This window comes from Sphaerodactylus townsendi, linkage group LG03 (genome assembly GCF_021028975.2).
Source record: "Sphaerodactylus townsendi isolate TG3544 linkage group LG03, MPM_Stown_v2.3, whole genome shotgun sequence".
In the NCBI taxonomy this organism is placed as follows: Eukaryota; Metazoa; Chordata; class Lepidosauria; order Squamata; family Sphaerodactylidae; genus Sphaerodactylus; species Sphaerodactylus townsendi.
The window spans coordinates 13125879-13131878 of NC_059427.1; positions in this window are offsets into that span (position 1 = coordinate 13125879).

Sequence of the window (6000 nt, forward strand, 5' to 3'; positions counted from 1 at the left end):
CAAGCGGCAGATCGGGTGGGCTTTGTGTTGCCAGGAGTCTGGCATGGCTTCTGTCACGTGATAGGAAGCGGAGTAGCCACCCACCCACCCAAAAAATAAGAGGCCAGGCAGAAATGGTGGAAGGGCGCAAAGGAAGACTTCCTAAGCATCGACATGATGCCTGCTTGGGGAGGAGGACCACACGGAGAAGAAAACATTTAGTTGCAGGGGAGAAAAATTAGCAAAACGAAATAGGTGTGCAGAGATCTTGTATGGGTGAGTGTAGAAAGTGGGGGGGGGGACGGGCAGGAAGGGGGGGACCCTCCCAGGATTTGCTTTGTCGCCTCTTATCCAACAGAGCGGGACAAAAGCATGAAATAGACAGGCGAATCTTCTTTGCAAAAACCTTTAACTTGGAGACGGAGGAGCTGTTATCCTTCTCCAGACTAAATATCCAAACTATTCCACAAATAGGATTCTAATTCGGAATTCTTGTTCAAATACGATTCGGTTTAGGTGCTAAACTGAAAGCATAGCTTCATGCAAGGAAGGGGGTGTGGTGCAGCATCATGCTCTCTGCACGTTCCCAGTTTCCTTGACAGTCCATACTCTAGCCAGATTTCAAATGAAACCCAGCCAGCCCTGCGGTGTCGTCCTTTGATGATCGTCAGATGAAGATCATGTCTTTGGTAATCAAAGATGATGTTACCACTGCTGCTCGGGTAACATTAAGTGATTTCAGCTCAGGCAATGTAGTGAGGTGCAGGAAGCCGGTGTTCTTCAAAACAGAATATTTTATTCGAAGGTTGTGGCTACAGCTCAGGCAGGGAGAATCACCCCCTCGCAGCCAAGCACAGGACTTTTTATACACAAAAATCAAAAGGGGGCAAGGGGGCAGGTAAGGGGGCAGGTCCCTGACCTTGCAACAATAAAAGAAACATCAACACATAAAAAGGAAGGTACAGTTACAACTTTTTGAATGGGACCATGAGATCCTGCTGTCAGGGGTCTTCCCGTGAGACTTTACGATAGCGCAGAAGGGGTTGAAGAGTGTCCATTCATAAAACTGGGTGAGGCTGTTAACGCACCCAGGTATCTAGTTATTAGATGGGCTGCTTCCTTGAATGATGTCCTGAGGCTCCCGCGCCTCAGTCCCGCAACAAAAGAAAGTTCAAATGGTCCAATGACGATTTTAGTTTATTCCTCAACGGCTGGGACCTCTGGGGTGCCGTCATCAGATTCCATTTGTAATCCAAAAAGGGTCTTTGTTCTTGCTAAAGAGATCTACCGGGTGTTGGCCCAAACTGGATTCCTTGGGCCTTAATATCAGCTGCTGCAAGCTATTGGCTTTACTATCAGATACAGATATCTAAAATAACATTTCTAATTTAAACATTAGATGCAATCCTACAGAATTTATAATATATTAAAAGAGCACAAACAAGAGTATCCTAAACTGCCATTAATAAACCTTAAATCGACTAGAAAAGCCTAGCTGAGACATAAGCATACACATTGGACAAACAATAAATACAACACTGAGGGGCTTACACTAAGTCTTAACAGAAATAGAAGCAGGAAGAAAACCATATAAAACATTGGCACAACCATATATATATACGTCCTTTCCAGACCCTATGGAGACTTCTGGGTAACACTGGTCTCTTTGCTCTGGTCCTTAGCCAGTGTAGTCTAGCGAGAGGCTTAGGAAAATATATTTATATTTTCCTGGTGGTAACAATGACACCAGAGCTCCCCCTCCCCCGCAGTCGACACTGCTTTATTTTAACTGACCGGCAATTCCATCAGCTGCCTTGGAAGGGGCTTGCTACAACAGAGCCTTGGGAATTGGGCTTGTGTCTATCCAGATTGCTTTGTATTGTTTTCTGAGTCTTTTATGAGGAAATGAGGATATAAGGCTCCTCTGAGGACAAATTCATTCCATTGACCCACAGCCTTGCTTTATTGTAGCCTGCTCTCCAATCATCCATTTTCATATGGGGTGTGTTTCCTAAGGACAACACCGTGATCAAAGACCCACCTAACATCACTCTTCAAAGACTGTTGAGCAACATCTCCAGTGATCACCAGATGTTCACATCTTTGGGAAAGAAATGGCTGAAACAGAGGTGACAAAGGTATGGCTTGGGAGATTCTTTTTCTGATGTGAATGTAACATGGGCTCAGGGGGCCTTGCACTTTAATGGAATTTAGAGAACGTAAGAGGGGTTCTGCTGCATCCGGTCTGTGGTTTATTGAGTCCAGCGTCCTATTTCCCGCAAATGCCCTGGAAGGCCCACAAGCAGGCCAAGGAAGGAGTCCTGCTGAATTTATTTGTTAATAGTAATATTTATACCCTGCCTTTGAATTGTGGCTCAAGGTGGCTTACAATTCCAAAACTGTAACATGGTGTGTTTGGAAAACCTCTGTTGGTGCGTAGGGTGATACAACCGTGCTGCCATTCCTTCTGGGATAAAGGAGGGGCTGAGTGGAGGGTGTAATGTAGTCGTTATGGTCAGGTAATATGAGACTGGCGTGACCTGTGTTGCTCAGGCTAGTCTGCTCTCGTCAGAACTTGGCTGCTAAGCAGGACTGACCCTGATTAGTATTTGGATGGAAGACCTTCAAGGAGAGGCAGGCAATGGCAAACCATCTCTGTGCATCTGTTGTCTTGAAAACCCCATGAGGGGTCACTCTGGCCCTTTCCGCACGTGCCATTTACAGCGCCCTAGGGAAGGCAAAAACGCCATCCCTAGGGAGCTGTTCACATGGGGGGCACAGCTGCATCATGCAGCCGCACAGGGCCCTGGCGGCTTCTCCCCCCCAGCAGAAAGGCATCCGGAGCCGGCCATTTTCGACCACCTACCGGCTTCCCGCTAACGAGGTTTTTGGAGGTCAGTGGTTTCCAGCCGCTGCTGTGCTTAACGGCATGCGGCTGGAAGAAGACATCCCTTCCTTTCCCGATCCGCGTGCCTTCCCTGCTGACCTTCTCTGGAAGGCGCGTTGCGGGCCTAGGCACATGCTGTGCCCCCCGCCCTGCATGGCTCCAGCAGCAGTCGCAATGCGGAGGGCAGGTAAGCGTGTTCCCTGGCCTGGGTTAAGCGCAAGGTCGCAGGGAAGGTACGTGCTGATCGGGCGATGCGCGCAGCGCTATTGCCACATCATTCCCTGCCTTTACCGGGACCGTTCGTGGCAGAGCGGTCCCGGGATGTGTGTCCCAGTGGCTTGTATAAGACATGTCGCGAAACGCTAGCGTGGCCATGCGGAAATGGGCTCTATGTCAGCTGGAAGTTGACAGCAGTTTCAACCACCTCACAAGACCCATCAGGACATTCATAAAATCACTACATGGCCAGTATTTCGGAGTTCATGTTTAATATGGTGGCTTACCACGGAAGGCTGTTTCTAAAACAATGTGGGTGAAAAGAAAAAAAATTCTATAAAAACAAAGGACTATTTTGCTTTTTCAGATCCACATATTGTTTGAGGATGTGGCTGTGTATTTCACAGAGGAGCAGTGGGCTCTGCTGGATCCAAACCAAAAAGCCTTATATCGGGACGTCATGCAGGAGAATTATGGGAATGTGGCCTCCTTTGGTAACAATTCCTTTCCTGTATTCTGGCAAGAACTATGGTGATTTTTCCTTTATGTGATCTTTGGTGCAAGTGGAATTTCCAAAGACTTTATTCTGTAGGACAGGGCTATTTTGAAATTTAAAAAGCTTATTTGGTGCCTTGGTATGACTGGAAGGAATATGAAGTACCTACAGCCTTGCAGGTTTGGCTCTGGGAGATGGCTGAAGAATCCTGTTAGGCAGCCTTAAATCCATGAAAGGTGGAATATCCTTGTGATAAAAATATAAACAAACTCATTTCTTCAAAATATCCTGAATTCCCCTTCTAAGTGTAACCTCAGCTTGTGGGTTCTGTGGGGCAGTACTTGGAATGAGTTGCAACAACAATTTTTAAACAACAAAATGGTTTACTTTTCTTTACAATTAACACTTTTAAAACATCAACATTTAATGTTACAATTCAAGGTCCTGTTCAGGTTGCATTTCAAGTCCTTCTATTTACAGTCTACTGATATTGCCAAGTCCAATTCTTCTTTGCAGAGTGGTTTGGCTTCTGGAGACTCTTAAGACTTGATGAACAGGTTGACACAGCCATGATGATAAGAGGTCTCCTGTGAGAACTTCTCACCCATTATAACCACAAAGAAAACCCTTGAAACAATAAACTCCAACAACATTTACAACATATAGCAAAATAACAACTACCTTCCCTGTATTTTCCAACAATATTGCAATTACCTTAACAAGGTGTTAAGGGCTTATAGAAATCAAGGTCCGAGTCTGGTAGCCTTGTTCTTCTGCAAAAGAGCTCTTTCAGCCTCTCTGCTGCTCCGAGTCTCCACCCCCTTACTGGGTCAACCCATTCTGGGCCAACCCATTCTGGGCATGGGGGTTACATAAGCATTCAGAATCCTAACGTTTTGTAATGTCAGAAATCAATTTGAATTTTTAAAATACTGGGGCTCATTCCACACATGCAGAATAATGCACTTTCAAACTGCTTTCAATGCTCTTTGAAGCTGTGCAGAATGGCAAAATCCATTTGCAAACAGTTATGAAAGTGGTTTGAAAACGCATTATTTTGCGTGTGCAGAAAGGGCCTGAGCTATTTGAGTGGGGTGGGATGAAGTTTTAACTGAACAATTAAAAAAAATGTCTCCAGTGCATTCTAACAGCTGATTTTTCAGGTAGGCGTGGGCTTCTCTGACATGGTTTGGAGGGTCAAGAGTATGTCGTGGTTTCCCTCATCCACTTCCCTCATTCTTTCTGGCACATTCTTAGTGTGACATCTCAAGTCCAGCAAGGTTTGTTACACTGGGACGTGTCCACAGATAGAAACATTCTCACCCACGCAATGTGACTTTCTCCCCTCCCCTCTTCCTCCACAGGCTGCAGCAAGAGCAGGAAGGCAAAAAAGTCATGCTCCGTGGGCAGAAATGCTTTTGCTTGTGGACAATGTCTGGGGGGATTCAAGCCAAAATGTTAGCACTATCCTCTAACCTAGAGCTTCTACACATGCTTTGGATGTCAGTGTTAATCAGTTTATTTGATTTGGATGTCATGATTAGGCAAACCAGAAGCCAAAAAGAAAACTGGCACAGGAGAAGCATCTTTTGAACCTGCAGCACATTCCTTATCCTTCACATAATAGTATGAGAGGATTGTCCAAAGCAGTGTTTCCCAACCTTTTTGAGGTCAGGGTACCCTTGACCTCACTCTTCATATCTCAGGGTACCCCTGCTGCCACCCTCCACCTTCCCCTCCCATTGCCCCTGCTTGCCACACCCCCCACCTTCCCCTCCCAGGGTGAAGGGAAGCACTGGGGGTGGGGGTGGCTGCTGACCTTGTGGCTGGCCCTGCCCCATGGGCCAGCTCCATGTCCTTGCTGGCGCCGGTGGGAGACACCACAAAAATGAGGGGGGCGGTATTGTTGCCGCGGTACCCCTGGGACATGCTCACGGCACCCCAGGGTGCCAGGGAACCCTGGTTGAGAATGGCTGGTCCAAAGCAAGTCAAAAACTTCTCGTACCCTTTAACGAGTCTGTGTACATACATGTAAATTCCACACAATCACTTTCATTTGTTTTGGTTTTTTTTATTTTTGAGCAGGATCTCTGGTGTTCAAGCCCAGTTTGATCTCCTGGCTTGAGCAGGATCCCTGGTTTTCACATCAGTTGATCTTAGAGGAAAAGGAGGAGGTCACCTCAGAACGTAAGATGGGTAAGAGATTGTGCTCTCCTGTAGGAATTATAACAGAATCCAGTTCTGCTCTCCACTTCCCCTCCAAGGACAGGGGTTCTAGATATCCCTCCCAATGGCTTTTTCTTACTCTTTTCTCCTGATCAGAGTTTCCTGAGGTAATAATAAAGCTAGAACAAGAGGAACCCTGGATCTTGCGTCATCAGGGAACCAATATTTTCTCTGGTACTATCTCAGATGAGACATG